The sequence below is a fragment of the Bos grunniens genome, chromosome 24 (assembly GCF_055505025.1).
Source record: "Bos grunniens cultivar Pamir isolate PY7600 chromosome 24, Bosgru_T2T1.0, whole genome shotgun sequence".
Classification (NCBI taxonomy): domain Eukaryota; kingdom Metazoa; phylum Chordata; class Mammalia; order Artiodactyla; family Bovidae; genus Bos; species Bos grunniens.
The window spans coordinates 60399621-60426202 of record NC_141188.1 but is presented as its reverse complement, the minus strand read 5'-3'; the positions used below and the strand labels follow the sequence as shown (position 1 = coordinate 60426202).

The following is a 26582-nucleotide window of genomic DNA, read 5'->3' as shown; positions in this document are numbered from 1 at the left end:
CCCCTCAAGGACCAGGGTGATCTCTGGTCCTGTATACACCCTAATTGTCAGCGAGCGTTAAGTGGATTTTAGCTTTCTGTATTCCATCATAAGAGGAAAGTGGATCGAAATGACAAGTGAGAGAGCCACCCACTGTGTGTGTCACTGGCAGAAACTTTCCAGCAGCCCTTCAGGGACTATCGCAATTAAATATTGGCACATTAAAGGTGTAGAAATAGGCCTACTCAGAACAGGGTCTTGCGTGTGTGTGTGTGTGTGTGTGTGTGTGTGTGTGTGTGTGTTGGTTGCTCAGTCATGTCCGACCCCATCCAATAAGAATGGATTCTTCTCGTAAAACAAATACAACACAGCCACGGGGGAGCTGGCAGCTTCAAGGGCCCTCATCCAGAATTGCTTTCTTCCACCTGGATTCATTCTGAAGATCCCGGTCAGTGTTCACTCTTTGGAGTCCATAACAATGCATGTCAAATCATCACACTGTACATGTTAAGTAGCTTACAATTTGTTGTCCATTACAAATCGATTTTTAAAAGCCATGGAAGCATCAACAAACAAAGAGATAAAAAGCGGAAAATATTAACAGCATGCCCCCAGGGGCTCACCAGGAAAGTCCTTCCCCATGGATTCTGCAGTCTCTTTCCCCAGGCTTGTTTCCACTGTGCAGAGATGAGTCAAGCCACGTCAGCCATGAATCACTCTTTAAAATCCCCTAGATTCACGGTAAACATCCTGGGAAATGACTTCATTTCTCTAGAACCTTCAGGGAGAGAACACTTGGGTCAAGGGGATTTGGAATGTGAGAGGCTCAAGGTTTGTAGTCTTGATCATCAAACTAGCATTCAGCAGGACCAAGTAAATCATAGTTGATCGGGCCCTGCTCAGGGAATCTGATCCAGTAGGCCTGTGGCACTTGGGTGCTCAGTGGATAAGTCGTGTCCAGCTCTTTGCAACCCCAGGAACTATAGCCCGCCAGGCTCCTCTGTCCATGGGATTCTCCAGGCAGGAATACTGGAATGGGTTGCCATTTCCTCCTCCAGGGGATCTTCCCCACCCAGGGATCGAACTCACATCTCCTGCCTTAGAAGGCAGGTTCTTTACCACTGAACCACCAGGGAAGCAGGTCTGTGGTGAGGCCCCAGAATTTACATGTTTAGCAAGGTTCCAGGTGATCCTGGTCAGGGACTGTGCTTCGAGAAACACAGTGCTTCGAGAAACAACGCTTTCAAGGAAAGGATGTAGAAGGTCAACCTAAAGGTGGTAGGGTGTTGAGAGGGATAACACCTCGTCCTTCCCCTGTGAAGGAAGAGGCAGGTTCAGGAAAGGGGGATGGAGAGAGGAAACCGTGAGGAGGGTGCTGAAGGGATAACACCTGGTCCTTCCCCTGTGAAGGAAGAGGCAGGTTCAGGAAAGGGGGATGGAGAGAGGAAACCGTGAGGAGGGTGCTGAGAGGGATAACACCTCATCCTTCCCCTGTGAAGGAAGAGGCAGGTTCAGGAAAGGGGGATGGAGAGAGGAAACCGTGAGGAGGGTGCTGAGAGGGATAACACCTCGTCCTTCCCCTGTGAAGGAAGAGGCAGGTTCAGGAAAGGGGGATGGAGAGAGGAAACCGTGAGGAGGGTGCTGAGAGGGATAACACCTCGTCCTTCCCCTGTGAAGGAAGAGGCAGGTTCAGGAAAGGGGGATGGAAAGAGGAAACCGTGAGGAGGGTGCTGAGAGGGATAACACCTCGTCCTTCCCCTGTGAAGGAAGAGGCAGGTTCAGGAAAGGGGGATGGAGAGAGGAAACCGTGAGGAGGGTGCTGAGAGGGATAACACCTGGTCCTTCCCCTGTGAAGGGAGAGGCAGGTGCAGGAAAGGGGGATGGAGAGAGGAAACCGTGAGGAGGGTGCTGAGAGGGATAACACCTGGTCCTTCCCCTGTGAAGGGAGAGGCAGGTTCAGGAAAGGGGGATGGAGAGAGGAAACCGTGAGGAGAGCGTATAAGATGTAAACCAGCCATGACAGGGAGTCATCAGCATTCACTCTGGGCTAATGCCCTAGCCAAAGTAGTTAAGATACCAGTTTTCACTGAGCAGTGTCTCTGTGCTAGGGACTGTACTAAGACTTTTGTGTGCATTTATCCCTCCTAAAACACTATGTATTAGGAATTTTGTAAACCCCATTTAACACGGAGACAGCAAGTTCATGGGTCTAGTAAGTGGGGAATCGAGGATTTAAATTCCCAAATTGCAGAGTTAATGGGATCAGCAGCCGTGCTGTGTGTTAGTCTCTCGGTTGTGTCCGACTCCGTGCGACCCCAGGGACTGCAGCCCGCCAGCCTCCTCTGTCCATGGGATTCTCCAGGGAAGACACTGGAGTGGGCTGCCATGACCTTCCTTCCCCAGGGGATCTTCCTGACCCAGGGATCGAACCCGGGTCTCCTGAATTGCAGGCAGATTCCTCACCTTCTGAGACACCAGGGAAGCCCAGCAGCCCTGCTATTCTGAGTTAAAAGCATCCATTAAGCTATCTTGAAATGAATCTCATCCTAAAGAACCCACTTGACTTCTTTCTGTGTCAGTGTGGAGAATTTCTCCCGGTGCATCCTTTAGGTTTCCTCAATCTCTGCTGACGATAGTACAAAGCGAGAGAGGTGTGACAGGGCTTCCCTGGTGCTCCTGGTTTAGACTCCGCTCTTCCGACACAGGGGGCGGGGATAAGATCCCACACACTTCGGCCAAAGAAAGAGGAGAGAGAGATGTCAGGTATAGAAGGACGGGGTAAGCTGGTTTCTCTGGAAGGGCCTCACAGCTTGGAGACTTTGCTGTAACGGAGCTGACCCTCAGTCTTCCAGACCAGTCGCTAAACTCTCACGACCCCAGTGGACTAAATGCCACTTCATTCATCCGTAACAAAGAGGAAATGCGTCCTCTCAGTGGGAACCAGAATACTTACATTATCCCCGGCCCAAGTTCTTCTGACAAAACCAAATATCTGGGACTCAGACTAATATTCAGAGTGCCATTTGGTGAGTCAGACTATTTACAGGAAGTAAATTAAGATGCTGAAATTCAGCTAGTAGACCATGGCATGGTTAGGCAGGTATTTTCAGCCAGAATGCATTCTGATATCTGTATCTATGCTATACTGATTATTAAATAATTTTTGTAGTTAGATTACCTAGATGATAAAACATACAAAACCATAAATCACAGGCACTCTGTAGGAATGTTAATTTAGAAGCAAGCAGCAAATAAGAAGAGATGACTAATATTATAAAGTGGAGCATCTCATCAAAGGAAGATATTATAAATATTTAGTATATTTTGAAAGTAGGAAATACCTAAGAAGGTTTCAAATGACATAGCTTTTTTATGTTTACATATTTGGTTAAAAAATAAGTTTATTTTGCTGGAAAATTCAGCTATATATCAAAGTGAATTTCCATATGATTTAGATGAGAATATATACTAAGAAACAAATAACTATGAACCCCGTGGAGGTGGCTCACCTGTGGAATACTAAATACACAGGGTAACAACACGGCCACTTATCTAAAGAAAAGTAAAGAACAGCTACTTGTAATGCAAATATTCCAATAGATCTTACAAGAGTCAAATGTCAAATGGCCACATATGAAGGCAGAATAATTTATTACTTTTGTTATTTTAACTTCTCCCAATGTAAATATTAATATATCCTTAATGTATAAAGCAAAGAGTGATGCTCACAATATAAAGTCACACATTTTTAAAGATGCTGAAAACAGCACTTTCCAAAAATATTCATACAAAAACCCCAAGCACTGTTCAATTATGTAAAAAACTGGAAAGTGTTGATATGGTTGCATTATGCGCACCGATGTGCTGAACTGTTAATTCGGGTTAGTTACTACAACAGTTGTATTCAGTAGCCTAAGCGTGACATTTGCTTTACTCCCCGCTTGGCGTTACTGCTACAAAAAGAACCCACCACCTCGGAAGCAAGTTACTGTCCTGTCGCTCCATCTGCACAAGGCCCAGAGCGCAGCCTGCAGCGAGCAGCGGATTCAGAGCTCATGGGAACAGTGTGAGAAGATGAAAACTTCTCTAAACACCTAAAAAAATCAGCCTCACAGAGAATTATACTCAATATTTTATAATGACTTATAAGGAAAAATAAACTGAAAAAATATATATGTGTGTGTGTAACTGGATCAATCTCTTTGCTGTACACTTGAAACTAACAGCCTTGTAAATCAACTATACCTCAATTAAAAAAAAATCATTCTCATCCATACACAGGTCACAAGCGATGTTGTACTGTTATTATTCAAAAAGTATTTCAGAACTCTATAGTGTGCACATTTTTCCTTGAACGCTTAAGTACCTCTAAAGAGTGCTTTTATTTATAGGCTTTCCACAAGTGTTAAAACCTTTAAAAAATGCCCTCAAAGATAACAATCCCTTCAGTGTGTCGAATTCAAAAGCGTAAAGCTTTGGGCTATATGACAGTTGAACAAAAAAATGTGAAGACGATTTGCTCCTCCTCAAAGAAATAAGATGCTGCCAGATTTATGAAATCCCATCCCAGTTTCCGAAGGGGCCGGTTGGTAACGTGGGATCTGGCGCCATCTACTGGGCAGTCATAGGAACTTGTCCCTGCTTGTTTCTTCTGCTAAATAGTGTGTGATTTATTGTTTAATCTATCTGTGAAACAGGTACTCCTGTGAAAGTGACTGGAAAGGAATTTGCTAATGTAAAAGTACTATGTTTACAGTGGGGCTTTGTTCCTTTTGCATGGCCATATATGTTTTCTAAGAAAATAGGTTGATTTGAATATTTACAAAACACAAGAAATACAGAAACTTGAAAGACCTGGGCAAAATGAGAAGATGAATGGCTCCAGGACAGAGAGTGAAACTCTTGGGACTTCTCCGGTGACCCAGGGGCTAGGACGCCACACTTCTACTGCTGGGGGCCGGGGTTCGGTCCCTGGTGAGGAAGCCAAGACCCCACAAGCGCCGCAGGGCAGGAAAAATAAACCCTTAAGGTCACTCAGCCAAAGAAGGTCGGCACTGGAGATGGTCACGAACCTGGTGCTGGCAACCGAGTCATTTGACCCATCAAAACTAAAGACCTACTTTTTCTCTTACAGTTTAGAATTAAAGCTGGTTATCTAGTGTAACATAAATCAAGATCTCCTATGAATTAGCATTATGAGAAACTTATTCTAATAGATTTCCTCCCTGGTGGTAATGAGAAGAAACTCTGAAGGCATTCTTTGAAACGTCAAAGAAAAATAAATATGTGGTTTAGCTTGACTAGAAGTTCCGGGATAAACCGTGTTTCACGTGCGAAGTTCTGGGGCTTTGGCTGAGCCATAGAAACCACAGCCTCGTAGGAGACAAGGTGCTGAAAGATGCAGTGAGCAGGTAACTTGCTCCGTTGCCAAGAAATAATTTCTCCTGTTTTTTTACTGGACATCATGAACATACTGTAGATTTCTTTATAGATACTTGTTCCTCCATAAATCTGAAGGAAACTGTAATTCCAGACCCCTGTGTGTGCTCCTTGGTTTCACACAGGTCTCCAAGGGGACCATCATCAGACCGTATTCTGTCCCCACTCTGCGTATCTTCTAGCGCAGTGTCTGATACGCTGGCACGATGCAGTACTCACACAGCACAGTGTCAGCCGCTCAGTCGAGTCTAACTCTCTGCAACCGCGTGGACTCTAGCCCGCCAGGCTCCTCTGTCCGTGGGATTCTCCAGGCAGGAAGACTGGAGTGGATCACCATTCCCTTCTCGACCCAGGGATCGAACCCAGGGTCTCCTGTTTTGCAGGCAGATTCTTTACCATCTGAGTCACCACGGAAGCACCTACTCATACAGTAGGCACTCAATAAATGTTTTAATTAGGTAATTAAAATGTAAACCTAGGGCAAAGGCAGGGATGGGGAATAGGAAGACAAGAAAAGAACGATGAAGGAAAAGAAGCAAGGAAACTCTAGAGGTCTCTTTACCGGCCCTCACAGCAGGGCCAGAAATCGCTCTGGCGCTAATATCTGAGCAATATCTGTTTAAAGTGTGACCATGTTTTTTTTTAACTCCAACTGATATTTGATAGAAAAACACAATTTGCTTGGTAAGAAGACTCATTACAAACGGCTGAAAGCTGAAACACTACCATACCTGGCGTGTCAGTCAAAGTTTAATCAGAGAAACGGAGCCAGTAGGAGTGATGTATGTAAGAAGGGATTTTTCATAGCAATTGGACCTCATGGAATTGTGGGAGCTGGTTAAACAGTCTGTGGGAGGCATTTACTTCTAGTGCCAGGGCCTGGAGTGAGTGGGGCTGGCCCTCAGAAAGGAAAGATGGATGTAAGTGGAAAAGAGCAAGGGGAAACTGGGGCCTGCAGAGAGAGGCGGGATGTGTGCGTGTGTGTGCGTGTGTGTGCGTGTGCACGCTACATCTCTTCCGTCGTGTCCGACTCTTTGCAACCCTATGGACTGTAGCCCCCCAGGCTCCTCTGTCCATGGGGTTCTCCAGGCAAGAATACTGGGTGGGTTGCCATGCCCTCCTCCAGGGGATCTCCCTGACCCAGGGCTCAAACCTGCCTCCAGAGATCGAACCTGTGGCTCCTGCATGGCAGGTGGATGCTAAGCCACCGGGAAGCCCTGATGGGATGCGTATGGAGAAGCCAAAGCCCGCATCTCTCCCGGGCCCCAACGTTGGTGATGAGAGTGACCTGCAAGTGGCAAAGAAAAGGAAGGCAAACAAGATGACTCACACGCGGTATGACTCCATTTCATTCAAACTCTAAAAAAGACAGATCTAATCTATAGAGCAATGGCACCCCACTCCAGTACTCTTGCCTGGAAAATCCCATGGACGGAGGAGCCTGGTAGGCTGCAGTCCATGCAGTCGCCAAGAGTCGGGCATGACTGAACGACTTCGCTTTCACTTTTCACTTTCATGCATTGGAGAAGGAAATGGCAGCCCACTCCAGTGTTCTTGCCTGGAAAATCCCAGAGACGGGGGAGCCTGGTGGGCTGCCGTCTATGGGGTCACACAGAGTTGGACACGACTGAAGTGACTTAGCAGCAGCAGCAGCAATGTATAGAAACAGAAAGAAGATGAGTTATTGTTCAGGACTAGGAGCTACCCCACGTCTGAGGTCAGGGGCAGAAGCCAGGAGGACCCCATGCCCAAAGGGCCGCGGCCAAGAGGAGTTACCCCACGTCCAAGGTCAGGGGCAGCGGCCGAGAGTGCCAGGCTGCGCTGGCACAGGAACGGCCGAGAAGAGCTACCCAAGTCCGAGACCAGGGGTGGCGGCCGGGAGGAGTTACCCTATGCCTGAGGCCAGGGGCGGCGGTCGGGGGGACCAACCCCACATCCAAGGAGCAGTGGCTGCACGGGCGCAGGAGGGCCTAGAGGAGCTATCCCGCGTTAAAGGTCAGGAAGGGCAGCAGTGAGGAGATACCCCTCGTCCAAGGTAAGGAGCAGCCAAGGTAAGAGAAACCCAAGTAAGATGGTAGGTGTTGCAAGAGGGCATCAGAGGGCAGACACACCAAAACCATACTCACAGAAAAATAGTCAATCTAATCACACTAGGACCACAGCCTTGTCTAACTCAGTGAAACTAAGCCATGCCCGTGGGGCAACCCAAGACGGGTGGGTCATGGTGGAGAGATCTGACAGAATGGTCCACTGGAGAAGGGAATGGCAAACCACTTCAGTATTCTTGCCTTGAGAACCCCATGAACAGTATGAAAAGGCAAAATGATAGGATACTGAAAGAGGAACTCCCCAGGTCAGTAGGGGCCCAATATGCTACTGGAGATCAGTGGAGAAATAACTCCAGAAAGAATGAAGGGATGGAGCCAAAGCAAAAACAATACCCAGCTGTGGATGTGACTGGTGATAGAAGCAAGGTCCGATTCTGTAAAGAGCAATATTGCATAGGAACCTGGAATGTCAGGTCCATGAATCAAGGCAAATTGGAAGTGGTCAAACAAGAGATGGCAAGAGTGAATGTCGACATTCTAGGAATCAGCGAACTAAAATGGACTGGAATGGGTGAATTTAACTCAGATGACCATTATATCTACTACTGCGGGCAGGAATCCCTCAGAAGAAATGGAGTAGCCATCATGGTCAACAAAAGAGTCTGAAATGCAGTACTTGGATGCAATCTCAAAAATGACAGAATGATCTCTGTTCGTTTCCAAGGCAAACTATTCAATATCACAGTAATCCAAGTCTATGCCCCACCAGTAATGCTGAAGAAGCTGAAGTTGAACGGTTCTATGAAGACCTACAAGACCTTTTAGAACTAACACCCAAAAAAGATGTCCTTTTCATGATAGGGGACTGGAATGCAAAAGTAGGAAGTCAAGAAACACCTGAAGTAACAGGCAAATTTGGCCTTGGAATACGGAATGAAGCAGGGCAAAGGCTAATAGAGTTTTGCCAAGAAAATGCACTGGTCATAGCAAACACCCTCTTACAACAACACAAGAGAAGACTCTACACATGGACATCACCAGATGGTCAACACCGAAATCAGATTGATTATGTTCTTTGCACCCAAAGATGGAGAAGCTCTATACAGTCAGGAAAAACAAGACCAGGAGCTGACTGTGGCTCAGATCATGAACTCCTTATTGCCAAATTCAGACTTAAATTGAAGAAAGTAGGGAAAACCACTAGACCATTCAGGTATGACCTAAATCAAATCCCTTATGATTATACAGTGGAAGTGAGAAACAGATTTAAGGGCCTAGATCTGATAGATAGAGTGCCTGATGAACTATGGAATGAGGTTCATGACATTGTACAGGAGACGGATCAAGACCATCCCCATGGAAAAGAAATGCAAAAAAGCAAAATGGCTGTCTGGGGAGGCCTTACAAATAGCTGTGAAAAGAAGAGAAGCGAAAAGCAAAGGAGAAAAGGAAAGATATAAGCATCTGAATGCAGAGTTCCAAAGAATAACAAGAGATAAGCAAGCCTTCCTCAGCGATCAATGCAAAGACATAGAGGAAAACAACAGAATGGGAAAGACTAGAGATCTCTTCAAGAAAATTAGAGATACCAAGGGAACATTTCATGCAAAGATGGGCTCGATAAAGGACAGGAATGGTATGGACCTAACAGAAGCAGAAGATATTAAGAAGAGGTGGCAAGAATACACAGAAGAACTGTACAAAAAAGATCTTCATGACCAAGATAATCATGATGATATGATCACTGACCTAGAGCCAGACATCCTGGAATGTGAAGTCAAGTGGGCCTTAGAAAGCATCACTACAAACAAAGCTAGTGGAGGTGATACAATTCCAGTTGAGCTATTCCAAATCCTGAAAGATGATGCTGTGAAAGTGCTGCACTCAATATGCCAGCAAATTTGGAAAACTGTGGCAGTGGCCACAGGACTGGAAAAGGTCAGTTTTCATTCCAATCCCAAAAAAAGGCAATGCCAAAGAATGCTCAAACTATCACACAATTGTACTCATCTCACATGCTAGTAAAGTGATGGTCAAAATTCTCCAAGCCAGGCTTCAGTAATACGTGAACCGTGAACTTCCAGATGTTCAAGCTAGTTTTAGAAAAGGCAGAGGAACCAGAGATCAAATTGCCAACATCTGCTGGATCATGGAAAAAGCAAGAGAGTTCCAGAAAAACATCTATTTCTGCTTTATTGACTATGCCAAAGCCTTTGACTGTGTGGATCACAATAAACTGTGGAAAATTTTGAAAGAGATGGGAATACCAGACCACCTGACCTGCCTCTTGAGAAACCTGTATGCAGGTCAGGAAGCAACAGTTAGAACTGGACATGGAACAACAGACTGGTTCCAAATAGGAAAAGGAGTATGTCAAGGCTGTATATTGTCACCCTGCTTATTATTTAACATATATGCAGAGTATAAGTTAAATAAATGCTGGACTGGAAGAAACACAAGCTGGAATCAAGATTGCTGGGAGAAATATCAATCACCTCAGATATGCAGATGACACCACCCTTATGGCAGAAAGTGAAGAGGAACTAAAAAGCCTCTTGATAAAAGTGAAAGTGGAGAGTGAAAAAGTTGGCTTAAAGCTCAACATTCAGAAAACCAAGATCATGGCATCTGGTCCCATCACTTTATGGGAAATAGATGGGGAAACAGTGGAAACAGTGTCAGACTTTATTTTTCTGGGCTCCAAAATCACTGCAGATGGTGATTGCAGCCATGAAATTAAAAGACGCTTACTCCTTGGAAGGAAAGTTATGACCAACCTAGATAGCATATTCAAAAGCAGAGACATTACTTTGCCAACAAAGGTCCGTCTAGTCAAGGCTATGGTTTTTCCTGTGGTCATGTATGGATGTGAGAGTTGGACTGTGAAGAAGGCTGAGCGCTGAAGAATTGATGCTTTTGAACTGTGGTGTTGGAGAAGACTCTTGAGAGTCCTTTAGACTGCAAGAAGATCCAACCAGTCCATTCTGAAGGAGATCAGCCCTGGGATTTCTTTGGAGGGAATGATGCTGAAGCTGAAACTCCAGTACTTTGGCCACCTCATGCGAAGAGTTGACTCATTGGAAAAGACTCTGATACTGGGAGGGATTGGGGGCAGGAGGAGAAGGGGACGACAGAGGATGAGATGGATGGATGGCATCACTGACTCGATGGACGTGAGTCTGAGTGAACTCCGGGAGTTAGTGATGGACAGGGAGGCCTGGCGTGCTGCGACTCATGGGGTCGCGAAGAGTCGGACACGACTGAGCGACTGAACTGAACTGAGGAGCAAGGGGAGAAGGGGCAGGATTAGAACACAGGAACAATTGTACCTGGTGGAAGTGGGCTTGATTTTGGTGGTAGTCCACAGAGGTATATAAAGTTTTCAAAAATAATTGAAGTGTGCATTTTTAATGGGCACATTTTATCGGACATAAACTATACCAGAATACGGAGCTGATTTACTTTAAAATGAGACTGGAGTGAGTCCCATTCTCCCACTATTAGCTGTGGCATTCTTTTAATCTTTCTTTCAAATGTATTGTTGACTGGAGGATAATTGCTCTGCAGTGTTGGTTTCTACTGCACAGCAGCATGAACCAGCTGAGCGCACACGTAGCCCCGCCCTCCTGAGCCCCCTCCCACCCCTGCCCACCCACACCTGTAGTCATCACAGAGCAGCCGGCTGAGCTCCCTACCTTATACCAGCTGTGGAATTTTTCTTCACTTAATCTCTTCTCTGTGCTAAATTTGAGGAATTGGGTTTTCTGACTACTGAGGAATTGTTTGCTGAAAACCTGGATAGGTCAAAGAGTCCTAGAAAATGTAAAAACTACCAAGAACAAGGGAGATCATTCGGCACTGTGGATGACGCGAAGCAGTTATGCTCGAAAGGGCTCTAGACTGACCTTCTCCACTGGGACACGCATAATGCCCACGAAGAAAGACCGCATGTTTTGGCAGTTTAGTGCTAACATTAGCTCACCAGTGACCAAGAGCGCACTTCTTTGCATTATATCAGGGTAACCTCAGCCAGCACGCTTAAGGTCACGGCCACCTCTTGAATCTTTCTATTTTTTATTATACTGTGCCAAAATTTCCACCAGAAGAGGCTGACAGGGAGAAAAAGAGAAGAGAAGAAAAGGTCAGCGCCCACAGATAATTAGACTTTCTTCCTGCTTTCAGCAATCAGAGTGACTTTTATCACTGACAAAAGGAAAAGTTGCTGTATTTGGATTTCACACATATAAATATGCAAGGAACATCGGCTATAAAAAGCTTTTTCACCGTTCTGGATCCTAAAGGGCATGTACCTTTCACTTCTTCTTTACTCAAACATTTTCATTAAGACTTCCCAGAATAAAGGACAAAATGAGTCATCATAACAAAAGCAGAGTGGAAACCCAAAAAACTGTTTTTATAAAATGTGAGTTTTCTGTGTCCAAATGCAAAGAGTGTATCTTCAAGAGTGTCATGGCGTGCGCCATGTCAAACTGTACAAGTGTGACTTCATTCTTGGAAAAAATAAAAGAGCGTTTTTCACTCTCCTTTTAGAAGAAATGTACTTAAAATCATTATAGCAGAAAATGATATGGTAAAGTGTCTGCCTGCAATGCAGGAGACCCGGGTTCGATCCCTGGGTTGGGAATATCCCCTGGAGAAGGCAATGGCACCCCACTCCAGTACTCTTGCCTGGAAAACCCAATGGATGGAGGAGCCTGGTGGGCTACAGTCCATGGGGTCACAAAGAGTCGGACACGACTGAGCGACTTCACTTTCACTTAAAACGTATGATTAGGAATTTCTTTATGTGATGCGTTGACAATCATGAGCAAGTGTAAGTATGCTTACCACTGGTTAAAATAAAAGGAAGCGCATCCAAATAGTTGTGACTTTGTAAGTTAAAAGATTAAAAACTGTTTGGAAGGTTGGAATTAGTCCTCATAAAGATGAGGAGGCACTTACATAAATTTTATTTTTACCAGCAGAGAATCAAAATGCCTTTTGCTGATGAAGATGGGAAGAAGAGACTATACTTTCAAAATATTAAAACATCTTTACTGACTTTGGCTTTTAAAACAGAAGCAGGTTATCCTCTTACCCTATTATTTATTATTCTTTCAGGAACAATAAAACCAAGCAAAATCTGAGTGCATGACAGTTTTAACTTGCATGTTACATAATGGAAATGGAAATCTTTATGAAATTTGATAAATTCATTAAATCAACATTTGTCAAGCATATGTATGAGATACTGTTCTAAGCCCAAGACAAGAATTTGCCTCTTTCTGGGGCTTCCCTGTGGTCCAGTGGTTAAAACTCCACTTTGCAATGCGGGGGACACAGGTTCCATCCCTGGTCAGAGACCTAAGATCCCACATCCTGTGGAGCAGCTACGCCAGAGCCTGCACCCCCCAAGCCTGTCACCACAGCGAAAGATCCCGCAGGCCACAGCTAACACCTGACAACAAAGCTAAATGCATTAATTGAGTGATTTTTTTAAAAAGAATACGCCATTAATCTCAAAAAATAACTGGAAAGAAAGAACACCGTTGTCTTAAGGGCACAGGCTTTCAGCATCTCTCACTCACCCGGTGAACTGAGATGAAGACCGGTTTCCCTCCAGCACTTGGACATTGTGCTTCCGGCTCTCTGTTCAAGTGTCGTGTCCTGAGTTTCTGCGTCTAACCTTGTCCTTCAGGTTTCTCTCCACCTAAGAATCCCTTCCAGCCTCAACTTCTCTCTGTCACACACCTCACCAGCCCCCGAACCCCACATGGCTTGTTTGGGACTTGCAGTATGAGACGTGCCTGCAGAGGGTCTCTCCCCGCTCTGTAGCTCCGTTCAGCGTAGAGCTCCTGGGTAGAGGATAGATGAGTGAAGGGATGCCTTCTTCCAGAAGTTATCCTCCAGAGATGCACTGGAGGGCTGTGAGTGTGTCTGACTCTGTGTGACCCCATGGACTGTAGCCCGCCAGGCTCCTCTGCCCATGAGATTCTCCAGGCAAGAATACTGGAGTGGGTTGGCATTTCCAGGTGGGGGCTTCCAAGACATGAAAAAAAAAAAAAATCTACTCAGCTTAAAATATTTCCCAGGAATAAACCACAAATCGGAGACAGATTTATGATGATAGTTCCAGTTAATAATTGCAAACACACATTTGGAAGGTTAATCCCACTAGTCACTCACATTAGGTCAATGTAAGTTGCGCTTAAGTGTAGCTTTGTTTGAAAAGAGAAGCCGAGGTCACCTGGTCTGTCTGGGCAGGTCTGTGTGAGCTTTCACACCGCCGCTGACACTGGCCTGCACGAGACCCTGGATAAACAACCAAGATCATGGCATCCAGTCCCATCACTTCATGGCAAACAGATGGGGGAAATGTGCAAACAGTGTCATATTTCATTTTCTTGGGCTCCAAAATCACTGCAGATGGTGACTGCAGCCACGAAATTAAAAGACGCTTGCTCCTTGGAAGAACAGCTATGACCAACCTAGACAGTATATTAGAAAACAGAAACATTACTTTGCTGACAAAGGTCCATCTAGTCAAAGTTATGGTTTTTCCAGTAGTCATGTATGGATGTGAGAGTTGGACCATAAAGAAGGCTGAGTGCCGAACTGATGCTTTTGAACCATGGTGTTGGAGAAGACTCTTGAGAGCCTGTTGGCCATCACAGAGATCAAACCAGTCCATCCTAAATTAAATCAACCCTGAATATTCATTGGAAGGACTGATGCTGAAGCTGAAGGTGGCCAGCACTTTGGCCACCTAATGCAAAGAGCTGACTCATTGGAAAAGACCCTGATGCTGGGAAAGATTGAAGGGAGGAGGAGAAGGGGGAAATAGGGCATGAGATGGTTGGATGGCATCACTCACTCAATGGACATGAGTTTGAGCAAATTCAGGGAGATAGTGAAGGACAGGGAACCCTGGCGTGCTGCAGTCCATGGGGTCGCAAAGAGTCAGACACAACTTAGGGACTGAACAATAACAACAAGCATATGGTCATCAGAAGTCTTGTAGAATCCTATAATCCACCGAGCAAATTTCACTTGGTGAAACAAAACAGAGCCAAAACCTCTCCATCTGCTCTTTTGTCACTCTGTAATGGAATTTAAGAATGAATATATTAATTTTGTCTTAATTCCCTGGCTGTTATCGATCATCTGGGTTCTAGGGTGCTTTAAAACTAAGGCACAAAAGATTTTCACTTGTACACATGTCTAGCTTTCATTGTACAATATGTAAGGCACTTCTCTTTGTGAAATATTTTTCCCCAGTTTAATGCTATTTTTAAATGGCTCTCCCAGAAAATTACCTTCAGGTTATTATAACTGACTTTCTAGAAATGTAACAATGATCAAGATTTAAATTTAAACATTCTTTGGGAAATTATTTTGAATATTGTATTTATCATACTATAGTGAAATTATAACTTTTCTTAGATTTTAAGCCCCAAAGAAAATCATAAAAGACCAATGCACTCAAGTACTTAAACTGGCATTTCTGTAATAATGTAGTAAAAATAAGAAAAGACAGAACTGTATTTTAAGCAAATAAAACAAATGGCTAATAGAAAAAAAAGAAAGAAAGAAAGAAAGGAAAAGGGAAAAAACTAAAAGACAAATGGCCTTATTTGCACGTTCATCTCAAGTTGGAAGCAGGGACAGAAACTAAGGAAGCTGCCAAAAAGATAAACCATGGTTGGGAATACCCACTATAATAAACATGGCAGTTCTCTCTAGATTAATCTAGGAACTCAATAAACTTCATTATAAATTTTATTAAAGCTTTGTATGGAACTTGGCAAGCCAGTGTTAAACTTTATTTGGAAGAGCAAAGGGCCAAGAAATCAAACATTTTTACTAGAAAGATAGGGGATGTCCTTACTCTAAGAAATACCATCATAAAGCCTAATGATTAAGACTTTAAGATTTTGATACAGTAAAGACAAAAAGGTAGTTAAAACATTTTATAAAGTAAATAGAGAAACACAGAATATCACTGCACTAACATTGCAAATCATTGGGAAAGAATGAACTATTCAAATACTTTCAGATCAATTGTTTATCTGTAATTTTTTTTAATTACAAAATTTTTAAATTAAAAAACATTTTTTTAATTCAGATCAATCGTTTATCTGTAATTTTTTTTTTAAGTGTAAATCCCTTAGTTCATAACATACATAAAAGTCTATTTTAGGGGAACTAAAAACCTAAATGTGATAAGCAAAATATTTTAAATTCCAGAAGAAAATGTAGGAGAATAACCTTTTCGAATTGTGTTCAGGAAGGAAATCTTGCATTAAGATACAAAAAGCATAAACAGTAAAGGGGGGTGAAGCTCAATGAGTTTACATCAATCCCTGAAAACTCTGTATGAAAAAAGACACTATTAAAAAGTGAAAATAAGGAAAACTACTAAAGTGTATGCTTTTTAAAGAGTTATTTGTATAGTACGTAAGTTTTGTCTCAATAAAACTGATATTAAGAAAGTGAAAAGTTCTATATATAAAATAGAAGAGCAATAAGGACCTTCTGTATGGCACAGGGAACTGTATTCAATATCTCATAATAAAACCTATAGTGAAAAGGAATCTGATAAAAATAGACACATATAGTATAACTTAATCACTTTGCTGTACACCTGAAATTAACACATCATAAATCAATTACACTTCAATATAAAGTTGTTTTGAAAAAAAAGAAAAAAAAGACAGTGAAAAGATGGAAAACAACAATGATCTCTGGCTTTGTATTCATGACATCGACCAAAATGTAAAGACTGTAGAGTACACAGGAAAATAAACTGCTGGTGACAGCGAAATTTTTACAAGCTCTTCGAAGAGCAGACCCTGGACCACCTAGGACCTAAAGGATATATATATATATATGTTCACAGCAGCAGCTTCTTAGTATCAAAATTTTTTCCAAAATCACCAAGAGGGGAACATTTAAATTTGGAATATTCATAAATGAAATGTGATACGGCAGCCCAGATGAATGAACAGGGCTATATGAGTCATTACGGTAATAATGACAGCTAGTTACTACAGCGGGGGGAGAAGGGGGTGGGTGAGTGAATTTGAAGGAGGCCCACAGGGACACAGAGACAGCTTTGACTCAACCTGTGAAATGTTTTGTTTTCTGTTTCCAAGATCTGAGGCAAATGTAACAAAAATGTTATTTGTAAGATCTGGGTAATAGCACATGTGTGCGTATCTTATTTTCCTATTTTATATATTCAGAATAATTTCATAGGAAATAAAATGCCTTTGGTGTTTAATAAACATACCTGATTCTGAAACTAGAGGAAATAATACGTTTGGTATAAAAGCAACGGTTCTAACCACACACTGTTACCAAAAATGTTTAAATCAAAGGGATCATATACCTTCAGTTATGCAAGACGAGTAAGTTCTGCAGTACAATATTACGCCCGTGGTTAACAGTACTGTGTTGGGGATTTTTTAACTTGTCAAGAGGACCGACCTCATGTTGTGTTTTACAACAAAATTAAATAGATGATAGATAGGAATCAGTTCAGTTCAGTCACTCAGTCATGTCCGACTCTCTGCGACCCCATGAATCACAGCATGCCAGGCCTCCCTGTCCATCACCAAACTCCCGGAGTTCCATCAAACTCACGTCCATCAAGTCAGTGATGCCATCCAGCCATCTCATCCTCTGTCATCCCCTTCTTCTCCTGCCCCCAATCCCTCCCAGCATCAGAGTCTTTTCTAATGAGTTAACTCTTCACATGAGGTGGCCAAAGTACTGGAGTTTCAGCTTTAGCATCAATCCTTCCAAAGAAATCCCAGGGCTGATCTCCTTCAGAATGCACTGGTTGGATGTCCTTGCAGTCCGAGGGACTCTCAAGAGTCTTCTCCAACACCACAGTTCAAAAGCATCAATTCTTTGGTGCTCAGCTTTCTTCACAGTCCAACTCTTACATCCAAACATGACCACAGGAAAAACCATAGCCTTGACTAGACGGACCTTTATTGGCAAAGTAATGTCTCTGCTTTTCAATATGCTATCTAGGTTGGTCATAACTTTCCTTCCAAGGAGTAAGCATCTTTTAATTTCATGGCTGCAATCACCATCTGCAGTGATTCTGGAGTCCAAAAAAGTAAAGTCTGACACTGTTTCCACTATTTCTCCACCTATTTCCCATGAATTGATGGGAGTGGATGCCATGATTTTAGTTTTCTGAATGTTGAGCTTTAAGCCAACTTTTTCACTCTCCTCTTTCACTTTCATCAAGAGGCTTTTTAGTTCCTCTTCACTTTCTGCCATAAGGGTGGTGTCATCTGCATGTCTGAGGTTATTGATATTTCTCCCAGCAATCTTGATTCCAGTTTGTGCTTCTTCCAGCCCAGCATTTCTCATGATGTACTCTGCATAGAAGTTAAATAAGCAGGGTGACAATATACAGCCTTGACATACTCCTTTTCCTATTTGGAACCAGTCTGTTATTCCATGTCCAGTTCTAACTGTTGCTTTCTGACCTGCATACAGGTTTCTCAAGAGGCAGGTCAGGTGGTCTGGTATTCCCATGTCTTTCAGAATTTTCCACATTGTGATCCACACAGTCAATAAAGCAGAAGTAGATGTTTCTCTGGAACTCTCTTGCTTTTTCGATGATCCAGTGGATGTTGGCAATTTGATCTCTGGTTCCTCTGCCTTTTCTAAAACCAGCTTGAACATCTGGAAGTTCACAGTTCACAAAATGCTGAAGCCTGGCTTGGAGACTTTTGAGCATTACTTTACTAGCATGGGAGATGAGTGCAATTGTGTGGTAGTTTGAGCATTCTTTGGCATTGCCTTTCTTTGGGATTGGAATGAAAACTGACCTTTTCCAGTCCTGTGGCCACTGCTGAGTTTTCCAAATTTGCTGGCATATTGAGTGCAGCACTTTCAAGGCATCATCTTTCAGGATTTGGAATAGCTTGACTGGAATTCCATCACCTCCACTAGCTTTGTTCGTAGTGATGCTTTCTAAGGCCCACTTGACTTCACATTCCAGGATGTCTGGCCCTAGGTGAGTGATCACACCATCGTGATTATCTGGGTCGTGAAGATCTTTTTTGTACAGTTCTTCTATGTATTCTTGCCACCTTTCTTAATATCTTCTGCTTCTGTTAGATCCATACCATTTCTGTCCTTTATCAAGCCCATCTTTGCATGAAATGTTCCCTTGGTATCTCTAATTTTCTTGAAGAGATGTCTAGTCTTTCCCATTCTGTTGTTTTGCTGTATTTCTTTGCACTGATTGCTAAGGAAGGCTTTCTTATCTCTCCTTGCTCTTCTTTGGAACTCTGCATTCAGATGCTTACAGAATACCCTAAAAATAAGTCCTATAAAATGTTCTCTGCATTCTTACTAAAACACACATGTAAGGGAGACAAGCAGAATTTGTGTAATTTTTTCTTTGGAAAATAAAGGTTGTTATTAATTTTTATTGGAGAATGGTTGCTTTGCAATGTCATGCTAGTTTCTGCTGCACAGCCAAACGAGTCAGCTGTATGTGTGCGCGTGTGCTGGGCTTAGTCGCTCAGTCTTGTTCGACTCTTTGCAACTCCATGGACTGTACTCACCAGGCTCCTCTGTCCATGGGATTCTCCAGGCAAGAATACTGGAGTGGGTAGCCTTTCCCTCCTCCAGGGGATCTTCCCAACCCAGGGATCGAACCCAGGTCTCCCACATGGCGGGCGGATTCTTTACGGTCTCAACCACCAGGGAAGCCCATGTTTATATCTCTCCCCTCTTTTTTGGATTTCCTTCCATTTAGGTCACCACAGAGCAGAGTTCCCTGTGCTGTACAGCAGGTTCCCATTAGTTACCTATTTTGTACATAGTATCAGTAGAGTAAGATAATTCCTATTGTTTAATCCAATCTATTCCTCCCCATTTTTACATGGAGAACTCATTATGTACTGATTTATTACTAATAGATCATTTCATTTATTCTTTAGATGCTACTTCTATATCTTGCCTAATACATCATAATAAGGTAATAGCCCAATTATAAGCCAGGTGTTTTGTTTTGTTTTTTTCACTAGCCTCTTTGCCTCCTTTCTCATTTCGTTTCTGGGTGACACCTGCTGCTGTATCTTTCACCTGTGAAGAGACAGGACCAAATAAGAGAGGAAGGGCACTGGGATTAAAGAGAGGTGTGACAAGGCAGGGAGCAAGAAATGCCTGGCTCGCTTCCATCCTTCATGGAAAACTGAGGAAGAAGAGCGCATACATAATGCAGACCCAGGCTCACAAGCTGGAACTCTGGCCAAACTTTACATTGAAAACATCAGAAAGATCAAACACAAAATTCTTTACTTGGATGCAAAAGTCCCCACGCCAGGTATGCAGCATAAGGACTGAAAGAGCTAGCAAGCAGCCCTGTATTCATTCCTTTTTTTTAATTGTATCATTGACCAGATACTCACTGGAAGTAAACAGTGGATTACTGCTGAAAAGGAAAAATGCTACTGCAATCTTAGACAGAACCTGGGGAAGAAGACAGTGCGTCCCAGCTAGGCCCAGGCTGTATCATGTCAGCTGCATCCCAATCTGGACACAGTGTTTTAAGAGTCGCTTGAACACACTTAAAGAGCAGAACAAAGGGCAGGGAGACCCATAACTATTTTATGAGCAGGAGTGGAAGAAACATAAGAAAGCTGAGCTCCTGTGCATAAAAGCAAGGAGTGAAATCAAAGAGCAAACTAAACCCTGCTGGACGCAGAAAACATCTGTGGCAATTACAAGGCGCTGTTGGAGATCTGGTGGGCCCAGAGTAGAAAGGATTTCTTACACTGGTATTACAGAGAGCCACAGATCCATCTTTCTAAAGTGCAAAATAAATGCTCAAGATGCATTCATCATTAATATGGATCAAGTGCCTAAGAATAAAGAAAAATAATTTACTTTAAAAGGTTACATGTTCAAAGGGGGTAGCATGACAGGATTTGGGGGGCTGATGGATTGCTCTGGGTCTTGGCAGTGGAAGTGGTTATATGACTCTACACGTGTCAAAATTCGCAAGTCTGTCCACCCAAAACAAACAGATTTTACTGTTGTAAACTGCAAAATAAATGAGTCAAGGCATTTTAGGATACAACAAAGCTAATTTTATCCATAGAAAGAAAGTCGCTTTGTCATGTCCAACTCTTTGCAACCCCATGGACTGTAACCCACTCTGCTCCTCTGTCCCCGGGGACTCTCCAGGCAAGAATGCTGGAGTGGGTTGCCATGCCCTCCTCCAGGGGATCTTCCCACCCCAGGGATTGAACCCAGGTCTCCCACATTGCAGGCAGATTCTTTACTGTCTGAGCCACCAGGGAAGCCCAAGAAGCCTGGAGTGGGTAGCCTATCTCTTCTCCAGGGGACCTTCCGACCTAGGGATGAAACTGGGGTCTCGCGCGTTGCAGGGGGATTCTTCTTTATATTATAGGACACATTGATTCCAGAGTAGAGAAAAGACACTAAGGAGAGTCCCTGGCGTTTAATCTTGCTGCTGCTCTCTGAGTGGTGGAGAGGCATCCTGGACGCGTTAACAGAGGCCTGGTTCAGTCTTCCCAGAGCAGGGGACGGGGGTTGCTGGAGAAGAGGCCGGCTTCCCCGCACAAGGCAGAAGGAAGAGCCAGGGAAGGCTAGACGCAGGCGGCACACCGGGTGAGGAGTCCGAGCCGTCAGTCAGTGCTGGGCTCGCCAGCCCGGAGCTCCGGGGTTTCCAGCGACCACAGGAAGCCGGAAAGGGGCCCACAAGGACCCTCCCTGGGGTCTTCAGAGGACGTGCAGCCTGCTGCCAGCTTGATCTTACACCTCTGGCCCCCAGACTGCGAGGCGGTAAATTCCTATTATTTTAAGCTACTTAGTTTGTGGTGATTTGTGAGGAAGCCCTGGAAAACTCACCCACTGAACGCAAGTCACGTTGGTTCCTTTCGGTTCCCTAAACACGCCGCCCGTGTCCCAGCCCCAGGGACTCGGTTCTCACTGTTCTCTGCCCAGCGTGCCCTTCCTTCTGTCTTCATGTGCCCGTCGCGCCCGCGTCATTCAGCGGTTGCAACGTCACCTCCTCCACCGTCAAGCACGCAAGCGGAAAGGGCCGCCAAGTGACTTCCGGTTCCGTTCAGCGCATTCGCCTGAGCGGTTACCTGTGCAGCTTGCAGCGACCTGGTGCGTTCCATGGTTATACCGCATCTGTGTCCGCTTGCCCCCAGCCGCAACACACACTCATAGACGGCGACTTGGTCTCCCTCGCTGCTGCATCCCGACTGCCCAAGCAGCGCCTCGTACTTAGTAAGTAGGGGACCAGTTGGTCCCGGTTTATCTGCCTGTCCTGGATTTCAACCTTCTTTAAACCAAAAGAATCTAATATCCCCGGACAGTCTTGGGAAGGCAGGGATGGCTTATCCCACTACTGGTGGACACTGTGAATCCAATTACCAGTAACCCCAGCAGCCGCATGAGCAAGCCTTTTAAAGAAATAAAGGTCTTTCTCACTGAAATCCTGAAAGAAGAGAAGCGAAAAGCAAAGGAGAAAAGGAAAGATATAAGTATCTGAACGCAGAGTTCCAAAGAACAGCAAGAAGAGATAAGAAAGCTTTCCTCAGTGACCAATTCAAAGAAATAGAGGAAAACAACAGAATGGGAAAGACTAGAGATCTCTTCAAGAAAATTAGAGATACCAAGGGAATATATCATGCAAAGATGGGCTCAATAAAAGACAGGAATGGTATGGACCTAACAGAAGCAGAAGATATTAAGAAAAGGTGGCAAGAATACACAGAAGAACTGTACAAAAAAGATCTTCACGACCAAGATAATCATGATGATATGATCACTGACCTAGAGCCAGACATCCTGGAATGTGAAGTCAAGTGGGCCTTAGAAAGCATCACTACGAACACAGCTAGCGGAGGTGATGGAATTCCAGTTGAGCTCTTTCAAATCCTGAAAGATGATGCCTTGAAAGTGCTGCACTCAATATGCCAGCAAATTTGGAAAACTCAGCAGTGGCCAAGGACTGGAAAAGGTCAGTTTTCATTCCAATCCCAAAGAAAGGCAATGCCAAAGAATGCTCAAACTACCACACAATTGCACTCATCTCACACGCTAGTAAAGTGATGCTCAAAATTCTCCGAGCCAGGCTTCAGCAGTACGTGAACCGTGAACTTCCAGATGTTCAAGCTGGCTTTAGAAAAGGCAGAGGAACCAGAGATCAAATTGCCAACATCTGCTGGATCATGGAAAAAGCAAGAGAGTTCCAGAAAAACATCTATTTCTGCTTTATTGACTATGCCAAAGCCTTTGACTGTGTGGATCACAATAAACTGTGGAAAATTCTGAAAGAGATGGGAATACCAGACCACCTGACCTGCCTCTTGAGAAACCTATATGCAGGTCAGGAAGCAACAGTTAGAACTGGACATGGAACAACGACTGGTTCCAAATAGGAAAAAGAGTACGTCAAGGCTGTATATTGTCACCCTGATTATTTAACTTCTATGCAGAGTATGAGAAACGCTGGGCTGGAAGAAGCACAAGCTGGAATCAAGATTGCCAGGAGAAATATCAATAACCTCAGATATGCAGATGACACCACCCTTATGGCAGAAAGTGAAGAGGAACTAAAAAGCCTCTTGATGAAAGTGAAAGTGGAGAGTGAAAAAGTTGGCTTAAAGCTCAACATTCAGAAGACGAAGATCATGGCATCTGGTCCCATCACTTCATGGGAAATAGATGGGGAAACAGTGGAAACAGTGTCAGACTTTAATTTTTTGGGCTCCAAAATCACTGCAGATGGTGACTACAGCCATGAAATTAAAAGACACTTACTCCTTGGAAGGAAAGTTATGACTAACCTAGATAGCATATTGAAAAGCAGAGACTACTTTGTCAACAAAGGTCAGACAATAAGATGGCATCACTGACTCGATGGATGTGAGTCTGAGTGAATTCCAGGAGTTGGTGATGGACAGGGAGGCCTGGCATGCTGCGATTCACGGGGTCGCAAAGAGTTGGACACGACTGAGCAACTGAACTGAACTGAACTCACTGAAATCCAACATAATGTAGTTGAGCATTTTGGTCACAAGGTGGCACTAAAGTACTAGATTTATTAACACACCATCTGTGATTAAGTCAACCACGCAAGGTAACGTAATATCCAAAACTGTTGAGGTATTCAGCTATCTTCATATAGTACTACTAGAGTCTTCTTTAAGACTGAAGTATAGAATTATATACCTTTGAGGAACTTTTAATTCCGGTGCCTATTTCTGCCAATCATTAAATTTTTCCAGATAGAAAAAAAAGTGAATTTATAAATACTATGACCACTTTGCATGTTAATTCTGTTAAGACTTGTGTAACATTAGCTTGAAAAACCTACAGTTGGATATATGTAACTATGACGACAATAACATATTGTATCTGAGGATTTAAAATATAGAAAGTATTTGTGTATTCACTATGTGACCACTTGAAGGTTTTGATAGCTGCATTAAAAAAAATCAACTTGATAGAAAAAAACCCTAACATCAGAAATATCCCAAAGCAAGCCTCCCTCAACTTCACAGATCTTTTGATAACAGGTAATCCCAACCTGGTTTTCTTTTCTAGCAGAAACTTGTAAAATTATCATGGCAAAAGAGTTCACCTCCAGACTTCATGTCTGTAATAGAGATTTACTACTCTGATTAGTCCAGAAGTTAAAATTCGCTCCAGGGAACAGTTGAGTGTTCTTTTGTTTGTGTGTTTAGATTTCCTAGCATTAGATTTTTAATTGAAGTATATTTCATCTACAATGTTGTGTTAGTTTCTAGTGTATAGCAAAATAATTTGGTTTTATTTTTTTTTTTTGTATTCTTTTCCATTATAGGTTATTACAAGACAGTAAATCTATTTCCCTATTCTACACAGTAGGTCCTTGTTCACCTATTTTAAATATTCCATGGAACTGTTTCTAAAACAGAGGTCATAATTCAAGGAAATGTTATCCTCTCTTATCTCCAAAGATTCAGGTAGTTCAGTCCTGTCTTGGCAAGACATAATGCTATGTTTGTATCATGCAAGCAACAGTATATGTTATTTATAAAGAATACATGTTTATAGCTGACGTAAACAGAGAAGGTGATGGCACCCCACTCCAGTACTCTTGCCTGGAAAATCCCACGGACGGAGGAGCCTGGTGGGCTGCAGTCCATGGGGTCGCTAGGAGTCGGACATGACTGGGTGACTTCACTTTCACTTTTCACTTTCATGCATTGGTGAAGGAAATGGCAACCCACTCCATTGTTCTTGCCTGGAGAATCCCAGGGACGGGGGAGCCTGGTGGGCTGCCGTCTATGGGGTCGCACAGAGTCGGACACAACTGAAGCGACTTAGCAGCAGCAGCAGCAGCTGACATAAAAGAATGGGCTGACAGATACCATGATGAAATCCTCATGGTGGTGACTTTCAGGGAGAAATTAAGGGAAATTGAATCAGGAAGGAGGTCAAGGGGACTACAGCTTAATCGGTATTATTTATTTTTCGAAAGAAATTATAAGTTTGATATTTTCTTGTGAGAGCTAATGTTGCCTATATTATATTCTGTTGTTTCCTTTCTAACTTTTCCAATTAAAAGAAGAAAGAAGCATTGCCCCCAAGGGTCAGTTGACTTTCTTGTAACAAGTCTGTCAATTCAAGGAAAAAACAGAATATGTTCAAAGTGAAGCAGCCTTTGGCCTCCTCGAATGAAACTTGCATGAAGACACAAGAACCCAGGATGGATCATTCCGATCAGAAACTGTTTTATTTGATTTGATATTTAACATTTTTCTTCCAGTGTTTTTGAGACATAATTGACATACAACACTGTACCAATTTTAGGTGCTATATTTTACAATAACAATTTGACTTACATACATCATGAGATGATTATCACCATCAGTTTATTGAACATCTGTCTCATATAGATACAAAAGAAAAGGAAAAGGAAAAACTTTTTCCCTTGTGATAAGAACTCTTAGGATTTGCTCTCTTAACGACTTTCATATATAACATTCAGTAGAACTGATATATTAATCATGTTGTATATTACATCCTTAGCATTCATTATTACTGGAAACTTGTACCTTTTGACGGTCTTCATCCAGTTCCTCCCTCCCCCAGCCCCTGCCTCTGGTAACCACAAACCTGATCTCTTTCTCTGTGGGTTTGTTTGCTTCTGAAGTATAATTGACCTTAAGGACTATGTGAGTTCCTGGCGCGCAGCATAGAGATTGAATATTTCTAGACATTACAGAATGACCACCATGACAAGTCTAGTTGCCATCCATCACCATGCAAAGATATTACATCATTATTCACTCTGCTCCCCGCACTGTTGGTTTCGTACCCGTGACTCATTTATTTCGTAACTGAAAGTTTATACCTCTGAATCTCCCTCACCTAGTTCTCTGATTCCCAACTGCCCGGCCCTCCCCCTTGGGTCAGTGCATAGGTGGATTTTTCTCTTTAAGTGTGCTACTAGAAAAGGGTGTTTTGCAAAATGCTGTTCTGGTGAGAGCATTGTATAAGTAATGACCTCACACACTAGAAAGATAGAGGAAGAGATGGGAGGGTTGGAAAATGAGTCAGTACAATTGGAAGCCATTTACCACAAAACAGTTGAAGATGACAGACTCCCAGGCAAAGCTCTGGCATGTTCAAAATGGCAGTGTTTTGCTTTACAGAGGCAGCATCATGCAGGCCAGAAACCCAAGTTTACGGGTGGGGAGCGTGTACGTGAGGCTCTGGGCGTCTTTCCCTGCTCTCGGTGCTTCTGGCCCTTTATCTGTTTACTTGGCTGCACGGGGTCTTCGCTGTGGTGTGCACACCTTCCGAGGTGCGGGGACTCTCCAGATGCAGCACACAGGCTTAGCTGCTCCAAGGCACCAAGGATCTTACTTCCCTGACATCGGATCGAACCCATGTCTCCTGCCCTGCAAGGCAGATTCTTAACCACTGGGCTACCAGGGAAGTTCCTCCCTGCTTTCAGTATTTTTCAAGTGAGCTTTAAAGGCACTGAAGTAGCTACTTTTGGGGGGAAAAGTATTTTTAAACATATCTGTATACCTTGAGATGTTTTTC

The 26582-nt window shown here is 43.4% G+C and overlaps 1 long non-coding RNA gene across 2 annotated transcripts; it reads right to left on the bottom strand.

Moving 5' to 3' along the window:
* Positions 1 to 491: 491 nt before the first annotated feature.
* On the bottom strand, positions 492 to 23932 carry LOC147346383 (uncharacterized). Of its 2 annotated transcripts, none has more exons than XR_015153584.1 (2): positions 21378 to 23932; positions 492 to 757 (listed from the first exon to the last, which is right to left on the bottom strand). It is a non-coding gene; the product is annotated as an uncharacterized LOC147346383 (long non-coding RNA). The 2 variants fall into 2 exon arrangements; XR_015153585.1 differs by lacking the exon at positions 21378 to 23932 and adding an exon at positions 1147 to 1816.
* Between the last annotated feature and the right edge of the window lie 2650 nt (positions 23933 to 26582).